The sequence below is a fragment of the Anser anser genome (genome assembly GCF_964211835.1).
Source record: "Anser anser genome assembly, chromosome: 6".
In the NCBI taxonomy this organism is placed as follows: Eukaryota; Metazoa; Chordata; class Aves; order Anseriformes; family Anatidae; genus Anser; species Anser anser.
Window position 1 is genome coordinate 34,019,739 of NC_139726.1, and position 13,502 is coordinate 34,033,240.

General features: G+C 49.2%; 1 protein-coding gene across 41 annotated transcripts in view; it reads right to left on the reverse strand.

Moving 5' to 3' along the window:
• Positions 1 to 13,502, reverse strand: part of MAP2 (microtubule associated protein 2) — a 197,917-nt gene that overhangs the window by 91,248 nt on the left and 93,167 nt on the right. The gene's annotated exons all lie outside the window — the stretch shown is intronic.

Consider the following 13,502-nt stretch of genomic DNA (forward strand, 5'->3'; position numbering starts at 1 on the left):
GCTGGTATGATCACCTGTGCTTAATGCTGCCTCCCATTTGCTTTTAACTTGGCTGATTTTAATTTGAGTCATTCTTTTCATGCAGAGTACATCTCCCACGCCAGCGTGGGGCCGTGCTTACCACGGCTTTTCACCGGTTTGCCCAGGCAATGCTCAGCAAGAACCGAAAGGTTTTGCTGCCTCAGAGGGGAGGGCTGCAGACACTTCTGACAGCAGACAAACGGGGAGTGACTGCTGCGCTGTCCTGCAGCAGCTGCCAGCGGCGCACACCGTTCGCTCACACGCAGTCATCAGTTACATGAGCTGAGCTGTGTGGGAACGCAGCCCCAGCCAGCATCAGTTCTGCCCAGTCGCTGGATGAAGAGGAATGGTAAATAAGCTAATTAAACTTGCTCTGGCTCAGCAGAAAGATGGATGCTCTCGGCAGCTGAGCGTTCAGCACTCAGCGTCCCAGCAGCCCTCCGATGTGTCAGCGGTGCGGAATCGCGCCACGCAGGCAGAGCCCGAGGAGGTGGAAACGCCTCTCCTGGGAGGGCTAAACACGGGAGAGAGCAGCATTCAACACGAACAGAAGGGTGGATGCACCTGCAACACGCATCCCAGCTGCCTAGGTGGCATTTTAGGGAATTTAAAACAGAAAGATCGAGCTCTGTACTTTTACATTGTCTGTTATCATTGAACATACGCTCTGGTGGCTTGCACTGAAACCCCAATCATCTCTCTGCTAAAGGTCTACCATAATAAATGCGATCTTAGCCTGCAGCTGAATACCAAAAATACCAGACAATCAAAATACAGCATGCCAGAAGGGGGAAGCAGTTTTGCTGTCCCAGGAATTTGCTGGGGACAGGCTGTAAGTGGCATTCCTACCTCTTCCTGACCGGGAAGAAAAGAGGACATTCAGAGATTTCTCAGAAAACACGAGACCCCCACCCACAGAGGAGCCAACAGCTCCAGATTTGGGGTATTTATCTAGAAAGCAAGAAGGTAACGTTTAAGTGTCTGGTCAGAATCTGGCAGTACAGGCTTGAATGGGGTCTTCCACTTCCTATAAGCATCTTCTAGCCGTCACAGTGCAGAATGCATTAGAAAACATTTTTTTTTCTTTTTTTTTTTTCCCCCTGTCCCTCTTGCTTCAGGCAGAAATCCCCGAAGAACCTGTCCCAGAGAGGAGTTCAGTGAAACTGGCAGTCTTTGCAGCTGTTTTGTGCTCTGATGAAGGCAGACACCGCCCGTCGGTGTTGCGGCGCCGGGGCCGCAGGGGATGGCGCCTCGCTGCTCTGAGCATCCCCTTTCCCAGGGGACACGGCACAGAACAGACGAGCTGCTTTTCACCCCAAACGTTTTCACTTGCCCAGGCAGCACGGTGGGTAAGGAAAGCTCTTCTTCCTTCTCCTGCTTCTCCTCCTCCTAATCGTTCAAAACCAACTCCTTTGATAGATTCATACATTGTATTCCACAGAAAAAAGCACCTGTCTTCTACAGCAGCTGTTTCTCTTCCTTTCAGTTTTGGGGTGTTTTCCAAAGACCTGCACAACCCCTCAGGCAGTTGCTGTGATTAGAACTACAAGGACTACGGGCATACTTTTCCCAGGCTGTTCCACCGCCCCCCGATAGCGCTGTCGATCTGGGATCAGCCCCTGTACCCTAGGGCCCGCCTCTGGTAGCCATTAGCTTCACCCCGCTGCCTGCACAATGGCACTTAGAAGACTATTAACTCGTGGGTCTGGGAGCTTGTCTTCTGCTACGCATTCCCCCGGAGCGGCATGAAAGCAATGATAAAGCTGAAATTGCCACCAATTACTTGGAAGCATTTAGTGTTTTGCCCAACAACGCATTACACGCAGCAGTCTGCAAACAGGAAGGCTGCAAATGGATCCGATCCATTAGCACCAAAGTGTTTTCCGAGTAGCTTTCTCCTTCCAGAGCACTCTCCTCCTCCTTTCCATCCCTTCCCTTCAGCAGCAGAGCCTCAAAAGCAGAGAGGGGACCTGAACCTGCACATTGAGAGCCCGGTGTTGTCCAGATAGAGGAAAATCCTGGAGGAAAATCCACACCGAAACCTTCGCCGCAGGCTTGCCGTAGAGCTCGGTCTGAATTCTCCTCTCCCTTGCCAAAGATCCTGACCTCTGAAAGCTGGCTTAGCTGTCCTGTTAGGAAGTGTTCCCTTTCTACCCGGCTGCAAAAACAAGCACTGCTGATCGTGCCGCCACAAATTTGTTTATTCTAAACGCTATTAAATTGCCTCTGAGTTACAAATGACTGGAATACTCTTAACACGTCTTAATTCCCACCGCTTAAGCAGCGCTGCTTGTCTGCTGACCAGAGAAATCCCCTTCCCACTATACTAATACACAATCACAATTTTCAGTGGGTTAAAATAAACGTAAAAAGCCCCTATAACTTGGGAAAAGTCTTTTTATGGGGAATAAGCATCCCAGGACTGCTACTGCTAGCTCACAGCCATGAAGGAGGACGTGGCCAGAACCAAACCTGACCAGGAGGCAGAAATGGGGAAGACTGAAAGCTCTCTCAGCACCCAAGCATCTCGGGTAGGCAGAGCCTGAACTAAGCTGCCGACAGAACACTGTTCAATCATTTATGGAAATCAAGGTTAGCGGTGTCAGCACAGTTGGCTTGGGAGGAAAGACTTTCCTCATCCTCTTGGCACAGAAGTAACTTGGCTGCGCCAGTGGCTGCCAGTGAGGAATAAAGAAAGGAACCAGCAAAGGACGAGGAAGGCAAAGGATAAAACGAGCACATCAATATTTTCACAGCTTGCATGCAGCAGCCCAGCTAGGACCCCAAAGGGGTTGTGCTTCAGGAGCCTGGGAGATGGAGACAGCCGCTACCTTTAATGAAAACATACAGTGTCTGGGTTTTACAAACGGTGTCTCTAACAGCACAGCTGATTTTATAACTAGCAGGAAAGAAATTGTTCTGATGGCAATTACCACAGAGGCATTTTGCCGTTCGCTGGCATAGGCCTGTCGGTAACACTGCGTTTCTCTTAACTACAACTCACTTCCTTTGTGGCTGCTCAGTGAAGGCAGGTCTGGGGGCTGTTTTCCTGATCTTGCCGAGATGAATTTTCATGCATACTGCTTGAAAGATGTGCCACCTGCTATTTTATAGCTATAATTTATCGTATAATGAACTCTATAAATTCTTACGATAGCTTAAGAGACTTGTAAAACAAGTCGCTGGCCTATTTTTTTCTCAGCTCGTCAGCAAAGCGGGAAGAGCCCCGGTCGCTCTGAGCTCCCCCCGCCTGCGATGTGTTGCTCCCAGGTGCGCCTGCAGCCACGGCTCTAGCTGGCTGCCTCCAGGAGAAGGGCACCATAAAACTCACTGCTGAGAGGTGCTGGCATAGCAACGTCCCGCATCTTTTGCCATGAGCTTCAAGAAACCTCAGCTATTTCAGACAGACGTTAAACTGTAGCATAGACACAAGATCCTTCATAGGCTGGAGAGGAAAAGCTCACTAGCATCCTTGCTGGACAAGGACTGTCTGCTAGAGTCATTTTAGTTCAGACTTTAGAAGAGCGTATGGTACCGCATGCACCTTATTAAGCACTGCATTTAATCTGTCCTTAGACTAACAGTACTTTCCAAAACCAAGCCCACGGCCTGCAGTAAGCTCACGACTGCAAAACCAAAAGCATGTGTTGAAATGAGGCTGTTCCTAAGCAGAGTGCTTGCAGTGAAGCAAGCCAGGATGTGTCAAGACTGCAGAGGGCTTTCTGTCTCAGTCATGGGTGACAGACACCATCGGCACAGAAACTCAGCCCCTGCCTTTCATGCACTGACAAAAGCCGTGACAGCCAAGCTGTTGCAAACCAACTGCACAGGAGTCTCTCTCTCCCTTAGCTATCGCGCTAATTTGGGGGGAGGCGTGGGAAGAAGAGGGCTGAGGAGCCGGGACACAGCATCGCCCTGAGAAAAGACCGGTGGCTGGGCAGAGCCACTTCCAGCTTCCCTAAAGCCCTTAGCGAAGCTGGAAGCTGCACTGCCCAGAGCAGGCAGGAGCTCCACAGCCCAGCCCAACCACAGGGCAGGCCCCTGCTGCCTCCAGCGATGCTCCAGGGCCGTGCTTCCACCCAGCAGCACGGAGAGCACGTTGTGGAGTCCCGTCCTACCGGGGAACCGCAGCTGGGGCGGGCAAGGCAGCTGCAGCCACTGCCTTGCACAGCTCAGGAGTCTTCCCCATTTCTGTGGCTCTTAAGCAGGCAGCAAGGGGTCTTTCCGCAACTGGGAAATAAAGGAGGATGTAAGAGTGGGCAGCCAGCAAGAGGTACTGCACCAGCTTGGCTCCATCCTCCTGCCTGAGGATCCTCTCCTAACACGCTGCTTTTATCCATCCTGCAGATTTCCCTGTGTTCTAGTAGGCAGGCAGAAAAATTTCACAGTACATCTTAGAAGTCAACAGTACTTCAGAGGTGTGATGGAAATGTCAAGTAAGACACAAAAATGTCATTTTTTTTTGGCTTGGGTTGGGTTTGCTTTTCACATCACTGGGGTATTACACAATGTAAGGGTGCCAATTTAGCTGCAGAAGAGGATTGTGATGACAAAGTCAGACAACCCCACTGTGAGAACTTGGATTTCTGCTTCTCCCTTCTCCTCATTCAAAGCACCTTAGCTAGTCACTGATTGCATCCCATAATATATAAAGGAAGTTTGTTTTTCCTGGCACTTTTGGAAGGAGCCATGTCGCCTTGCTAATGCTCGTATCTGCCTGTCCCCCTTTCCGTGCATCCCAGCAGCACACGCGCTTCCACATCCGCGGAGCCCGTAGGCTTTAAGCCTTTCACCTTTTAAACCACCCCTAAACTGCTTATCTCCACCAGCAAGCTGGAATGCACAAGTCACCTGTCACAGGGTGAAGGGGAACTGAGGAAAGCAAAGTCTTTCGGTAGTCGACAACTGGGAGCTTTTACTTGTTTTGCTGGGGCTTTAGGCACGTCCCCTACTGTCGCTGCCCCCAGAGACGCCCGCGGGCTCCCACCCCACAGGCACAGCCTCCACGAGCTGCCAGCAGCCCAACAAGGCCATGTCACAGCAGCTCAGGAGATGGTAAGTGGGACAGCCCAGCGTGCAGCTCCCTCCTTCAGCTGCAGAAATGTCAAGGAAGCCTCTGAGGGGCCACGAAGAGACTTCACCAGACTGGACTTGAAGCTTGGTGGGTGCGAGCTTCCCTCTCCTGCCAGGGCAGCACTCAGAGGAACCAGAGGTAACAATCTTGGATAAAATTCAGCTCCATCTCACTCAGATGCCATCAATCCCCAGATGTGAGATGCAGCATCGTCTTATTTTCTGCTTGACCAGCGTGAGTGCTGATAAAAGCAGGCTGTCTCTCCCAGCCCAGGGCCTGCGCTGGCTCTGCACCGCTGAAACAACTGCACCTGCACCGAAACTCTTCTGCACACGCAGCTGGGTCCTGCTCTGCAGGAAAACTAGCGACCTGCTGCTGACTTCAATAAATGAATAATGCTCCTCACCAGAGAGAAAGTGATGCCAGGACCACCAGGAAGAGATGCTCCCACCGTGAAACAGAGCTCACAGCAGCCACACGTTTGGCCTGGAACCACTGTGCTGACACGGGTGGGGGCACCAGCACATCCGTACCCTGCTTCTCTGCCTCCTCCTGTTCTCCCTCATTCCCCTGCCTGCCCGTGACTGCCGTCCTCCTTGCTAAACTCCGAAGAGCAGCAAAGAGAAACATTATTTGCCCAGCACAAGGCATGTGGAAAGAAATGCCAGTCTGTGGAGGATTCAGTGACGCTTAAAGGAGGTTTTAAGTGCCACAATCACATTGTCCCCAGAGAGTTAAGACAGTAGGAAATCTCGGTGCCCACCAACACCCCCTGCCCTGCTCACCCACCCCCCCAAGCCTCCTGCCAAGGACCCAAGGCCCCGGCAGCGACGCTGCCATCTCCGCGACACGCGGCACAAAGGGCCAGCCTCGCAGCTGGGAGCAGCGATTGCGCTTCCCAGCTGTGTTTAAGGTTCGTGGGCACTCGGGAGTGCATCCTGTCATTAATCCACTCCGCCTGTCTGCCGGGGCTCGTCAGAGATCCTGCTTCGTTTCCAGGCTTTTCTGTTCAGGACGTGGGCAGCAGGGGCAGAACGAAACAACGTGCCCATAAATAAAGCTAACGACAAGCTTGCTGCTACCCACTTGACCATGACCAAAACATGTTGGTTTTTTAAATTTGACGATTCTCTCAATTCTAAAGAAACACTTACCACGTGCTGGTAAGCAGGCTGACCTTGCAGCATCTTCAGTGCACGCTGCGGGGACCTCTCGGCTCCTGCAGCAGCTGGAGCCCAGCTTGGGTGCACACCCCGCACCCCGAGCCCGTGAGCCTTGCAGGAACACAAGGCTTTTAGCTGAGGACTCTCTCATGTCATGTATATATCCCAGCCAGTTGTTTATTTGAAAATTCTCTGGTTCCTGTGAAACCAAATGTTCTGTATTTAACAGTTTAAGCTATAAGTCATAAAAGCCAAATTCAGCGGGCTATATGTTAGTAGGAAATAGGGATCCAGATGGCTAGCTGAGGTCAAGCTGAGGCCAGCCTTCCCATAAAGGATACACACTTGTGTGTCCTTATTAAAGTTAAGGGATTTAGTAAAAACATGAATGTTTTTCTTCTGAGCACTCATTTCAGACAATTTTGTTGACTTTACTGAGAAAACTACATCTTTCGCAGTGTTTAAAATGACCAGAAGCTGCCAGAAGCAGGAGACCACTATCTTGTGGTTTCACAAGGAATTGGTGCACAGCTTTCTCACTTCATTAAAAAATTAAGCTAACGAGTAACTACCTCTGTTACAAGCCAGAAGCCGTGTTGAGGTTCTGCAGTCTTGGGAAAACTTCCTGTGGCTTCCTTTCCACCAGCAAGCAGCACCACCTCCTCTTTGACAGCCGTCTGCTCAGCTGGGATGAGACCCCTGTTCCTCGGCTCTATTTTCTATCACCCCATCTGATAATTCCCTTTATTCGGGGAATTATGAGGCAGTGCTGAGATGAGAAACCATGGCACGACACAGCAGAAAGCATTAGTTGCCCCATTTCCTCCCTCAAAAAGACCTGTGTGGTGCTTCTGAAAACACTTAGTGAGTGGCGAGCCAACAAGAAAAACAGGGTAAATACAGATTTCGAACCTCTCGAAACCAAATCCCTGTAAAGAAAGTTATTATTCTCTCAGCGCCACATGCTTCTGATTGTATTGAAATGCATTCAAATAACAGTGCTTTTTCCTAAGCTGACCAAATCTCAGGAAATGATCTGGGGCTGAAAGCTGCACTTCACTTGCCCGGGACTACGTAAGTACTGGGCTGCACCGGTGGCTCGCAGCGCCACGCTTTTTCCAACAAAAGGCAACGCTGATTTCAACACTCTTATCAAGACAGAACGAGCCAAAAATAGTGCTTCGACCTTAAGATGATGGACTTTGTGGGTCACAGCAAAGCCATTACCACCAAATACTTGTTTGAGCAACTTCAAAACCAAGTTTTTTCGTACTTTATCTAGCAAGCCTCTTTTTTTTTTTTTTTTGAACCCCCACATAAGTCTTGGGGAAAATTCAAAATAGAAACTCATTGCTCAGAAGTGCATAATAGCTTCCTTAAAACACCGTTCTGTTCTATAAATACCTGCAATGAGACTAAAGAAAATAACTGAATACCCAAGTATTACCGATCCATTTGACCCCAAGGGCTGCAGCCTCCTGTAGCAGGGTATTTCAGGTACTTCAGCACGATTTAAACCTGATGCCAAGTGAGTCATGTGTAGTATGGAAAGTCCTAAAGGAAAGGCGGTTATCCAGAGAGCAGCAGTTCTGCCCACTCACCAGATACTTTTTTTTTTTTTTTTAATTCCTGATCCACTTTCAATTCACACATTTGGAAATGGATTCACAGATGATGTTATGAAGCAATAGAAAGCACGTTTTTGGTTTAAAAACATTTGCGTATAGCAGCAAAAAAAAAAAAAAAACCAACACAGCAAGGAGAACCTCCATTTCTGCGCTGACACAGATGTTTTGCTAACAAAATTTATACTTTCTATTTTGAGGATATAATTTAAAAAAACCAACCCTTATAGCTCAAAACCTATTTCCATAAAGGTAGAGAGATACTGGATCTCCTTAAAAGAAGGGGATGAACCACTCTGCTTAGGGATACAGCATGATGCCATGGGTAAAAGCCTGATTTTCTCCTCGTTTTCTGCTCATCCCATCACATACAAGAGGACGGGACAACACTTGCAGTCCTTGGCCCAAAGTTTGGGGGCTGCTCCTGGCTGAGCATCCGTCACTCAGCGAGCTCTGCTGGGAACAAACCTCTGAGCTAGCAGAGCACAAGCCAAGTGAGCGATGCATCAAAATCCTCCTCGGCTGGGAGGAGCTGCCAGTGGCCATGGTGCTGTGCGATAGGCGTAGGTGCTGAGCGCATCCATAACACACGAGGGTTTTGGCTGAGTGGGACCTGTCACTGTAGGCACTGAGAAGAGGCGCTGGTCCTTGAAGAGTTTATAACCCAATACACAGACAGAACACAGAAAAAGAAAACGTGGTTATTGCCATGTACTTGTATTTATGACGCAGAGGCTCTCTGTAATAAAAAAAATGTAATTCAGCATCAGCATGGGCTATGTTCCTAGGAAGTAATACCACAGCAACGTTATCTGCCTCTGGTCTTCCATAACCTGCCTCCTATTCCCCAGCTGTCGTTCTATCTCCTCTTCCCTGCCTCTCATTTCTTAAGGCTATCTGTGGATTCAATTTCAAGGAAAATAGTTCTAAAAAAAAATAAAAATGCACTGCATTGTGCCCTTTTTTATTTTTAAAAGACTGTGAATTGATGCCAAGGAAGATGAAATGCCTTCCCTGAAATCACAGCCGGGCTCTACAGCCCAGCAGGGCAGTGCGGGCAGCTTCTGACTTTCCGTCTGAGCTCTGAGGACAGCATCCCCACCCCTGCTCAGCCAAGGGCTGCAGCCTCTGCCTGCAGTAAACACATCATATGGGCATAGGCTGAAGTTTATCTTAAGCTCCTTTAAAAGCACTGCTCATCATTCAAAGGAAAACGTGTGACCTTTTGTGGCATCTCTCTGGAAGGAGCTTTCACGGCTGTTGGAGATGATTAGGAGACACGGTGTTTTGCATGCAAATGAAGAAATCCCACTGCTGCTTATTCTCTGGCATTAAGAAGCAGATTTCTCTGGGTTTTGTGTGAGTTGGGGAAATGCACCAAAGCAGGACCTGAGCAATGGAGCGGCAGGGAGCTGTCTGGCCCCTCCTTCCTCTTGTGGGGAAGCCCCGCTCTTCTCCTCTCAGGTGCACGAGGGCACCCTCTGGCTGCAGAGCGGTCAGAAAAAGGTGCCCCCAGCCAAAACGGAGGCAAGGAAGGAGTTCAAGTTCACCTATTGCTGCTGGGCAGCCAAAAGAGGGGTATTCCCAGCTGGCTTGACCCAATAAGTTGTGCCACTGACCTAAGTGGAACAGCTCCAGACCGTATGGCCGAGCAGCTAGTTCAGGCAGACCTCAAAGCCTGATGCTAGTACAACCCCCGGTCATGGCAGCTGAACCCCCAGCGCTCCTGGGAGCCAGGGGGCATCCGTCCTGAGCCCCCGTGAGGTTATTCGGATGGGATCTGCCTTTATGAAGCTCCCCGTTCCTTCAAGGCCCCCGCGTCCACATGGTTGGTGCCAATGTTCTGGTGGCCTCTTGTTGCTGAGCTGGCCAGGTTCCCAGAAAACATATGCCATGTGAAGTAGCTCAACCCAAATTACTCCAAAACAATTAAAACAGTTTTCAGAATGAATTGCCTCTTGGCCGAGCACGCTTTGCGCAAGCCGTGTTTTGCTCTCCTTACCGACTGCTGTGGGCTTTGTGCCCCTGCTCTGCCTCCGTCAGGGCAGAGGCAAAGGCATCAGCCCTAAATTACCTGAGGGAAACTACAGCCTTCCGTCCCATGGCCCAAGAGAAAGTAAGCCAACACCAGGTTCCACCCAGAAGTAAATATGGACCCCACTTGTCTGGGAAACAGAAAACGAATCTCCTGTAACTCCGTACATGGGCTCGGTGCCACAAGGCTGAAGATAAATAATCGATGCCTTAACTGGGTGGCATCCTCCTGCCGCACAGCTCTGCTTGACAACTACACGGCAAGGTGAGACCAGCCCTTACTCAGCAGGAATTACTGGATACAACCTTAATTTTGCTGTATCCCTGCATCGCAGGGGCTCGCTCTGTGAATGAGCCAGGGTATTTTTAATTTGTATGTAGGTAAGCGGAGGCATACTTCATCCACAGTGCCACAAGTGACAACGGGGGGAGAGGATTTCGTCCATCGGCGCAAACAGCACTCCAGGGAAACCGAACCAAAGAGATGCTGACGTAAAGACTGAGCACACACCTGGTGTAAAGGTAACTGCTTAAAGCAAGAAAATATTACTACTAAATTCAAAGTGATTCTTTGTATGTGTGTGTACTTGTGATAGATTTGCTCCAGCCATCTTCAGCTGTTGATTAACAGTCGATGAACGAACACTACTGCACGTGGCTCTTCCCATGCCGAGAGACCAATGGGTGCTCAAGAGGCTGGAAGAGAGGACGTGGTCTTCTCGATAAACTGCGTTGTGAATTACTTACTTCTATCTTATTCCTAAGAAAAATTAGGTAGCGGTTAAATTAGGTGATGGTTAAAATAATCCACCCTAATCTTGCTGCCCACAGAAAGGTCTTGCAGAAGCTCTTTTATCATCTGCACTGAGAAGGGAATCCAGTCCCAGCCCCAGGACAGCCCTGCTGAGCACCACGTGTTCATTACCTTTTTACCCATCCAAGCCCATCCCAAAGGAAAGAGTTTATTGATTATAACTGAGCCAAAAAGCTCACCCACTGAAAGTTGTTTTACTGCTGATTATTAACAAAAACAACCAACAGAAAATAATTTTTCTTGCATCCAACTTCCACCACGCTCCACCAGCTGCAAAGGTGCCCAGATGGGGACCAATCATTTCTTACGTGATCTGAAATCCTGAAATGTGTACAAGGAAGCTAAAAGCCATCTCCCAAGTCTGCTCCGTGTTCACATTGTTAATGAGCCCCATTCTGTATGAAATACACATCCTCGGTGGGTTTATGGAGAACATATGTAGGGACTTCTGCCACTGGGATTTCCGTAGACAGAAAGAGTAAATAACATGCAGTAAAGAACTACGCTGTAGGAAACACTGCCCTAATTTTGATGGCATATGCTTTAATGTGCTGTTTGCAACCAGTCAATAAAACCACACAAATCTGTTTGAATATGGAAATGAAAGCATTTCAACGTGAGTTTAATTTTTAAGGTTGTGCCCACACAGCCGCGCGTGCTGTTATTAAACCACCCTGAAGAAATCGAACTCCGACAGCCTTTTCGATATTTGTCCCACACCGTCCTCACCTTTAAATGTTCAGCTAAGTCCATCACAATGACTGCCTGTTACGGTCACCACAAATACTGAACGTTACATATAAATTAAAGCCATGTAGATGGGAATTAAAACATCTCCACTGGTATAAACACAGCATATATCTGAACACCTCCACATTCATACCACAACTACACCTTGACCGACAACGTATGGGATGTCATTACACCAATTTACTAAAGATCAACCAAGAAACAGACACCATCAGCAAAACCGGGACATGGCTTAGGGCTTTTCAGGTTTAAGGGCTGCATTAGAAGTGTATTGCTAGCAGCCATAAGCATCGTAGAAGAAAGGGCAATGTGGGAACCAAAGCAAGCCAAAGCTCTAGCAGCTCAACATGAGTGAATAACTACAAGGTGAATGTCAGTAGTTAATATTTAACAATAATTTGTCCCATTCTGCCAAATTCATTAATGTCACTTTTCAGCATAACGATAGCCTCTGGCAAGAGGCTCCGCAGTGACAATTTCAATTAAGTTTCCCCATCTTTATCTCACAGGTCACCTGCTAAAAACCGCATGTTTACAACTTTTTTCAGAACCAGACTGACTGCAGCGGAGGTGAAGCGCTAACCTGAGCCAGGCAGGTCACACCGTTGTAGCTCCACCTGGCGTAAGTGGCTCTGCACGGTGTGCAAGCTGCCGTGCCCTGCACCTTGCTCCCTGGCGTGCAGGTGGGGTGCCTTACCTTCCCTTAGCAGTGAAAGGGGGCTCGGGGAGGCAAGAAATCCCTCACAAGGCGATGCCAAGCACAAGGATGGCTGCCACTGGAAGAGACTCGTGCACAGAGGCTATTGTAGGGGCCGAGCATTTGTCCCTGAGTACGTCAGCCCCAGCCCCTGCCCCTCTCCTCAGCAGTGAGAGCTCTCCCTGCACATCTCTCTGAGAGCACTCTTTGCAGAGTGCTATTACCAAACGAGGCACCATGCGACATCAGGACCTTTAAGCACCTAAGAGACAGACTGAAAAGAAGAGGAGGGACACGGTCCTGAATGAAGCTAACTTCAGAGTTTAAGACCATAATAAAGAAAAGAAAACGCACATTTGTCCATAACCACTTAGGGAAAGCCACTCACAGCATTACAGCAAACATCCCAGCATAGTCACACTGGGGTCATGCTTCTGGACAGGAATGTCAAGACTTCGGGATTTTTAGGTACGTGCACACACACGCCTAAAATCCCCCAAACCCTCTCCTTTAGCTTTGCCCCTGCATTGCCACAAGCAGCAGGTGCCACACTACAGGCCGCAGTGCTTTGCTTGCTCCACAAAGCACCATCTCCCAGCTCTTTGTGTTTGCCCACCGACAGCACATTCGCACAGCCCTGCCTGCAACCTGCCTGTCCCCCAGGAGGGCTGCGACCCTTCTGTGAGATCCAGGTCCCATCTCAGCAAGGGACTGACCTGGTCACCCTAGCTTCAAGCCGATATAGGGCACGCACGGGCTTTAGATAACTATATAAATACATGTGTCTTCAGTATCTACCTCACAGCATCCAGATATGGGAAGGTTTTTCATTTTTTCACATTTTTTAGGCAAGAAACCAAGTAATGCAGTCAGCTGCGAGGCCGGGAATTAAATGACTTGTCCGAAGTTGCAGAGCAATCAATAATAGATCTGGGAGAGAACTGCCTTCATGCAAGCAATTTTCTGCAAGAGCATCCCAGAACACTCTTTCCATGAAGCACTGCAGAGCTGCCCCATCACGTGAGCTGCTTAAACTTCATGAATTGCTCCTTCATCCCCATCCTCCTCTTTCTCCCCTCACAGACACTGCAGCTGATACCAAGGAAGCAGGATGAAAACCAGGGCTTGCGAAGAATCACCAGACACCTGATTGAAGCCTAAAAAGACAAAACCAGACCTGAAACCCCACAAGAGGGAACAACCAGAAAGGCAGGACAACCCAGACGAGTCAGCAAACACACAACTGCTGCTGGACAAACCGCAGCCAGGGTAACGCAGCGCAGGCACAGCAAAACCCCAAGTGCCCATTTCCACAGGCATCCAG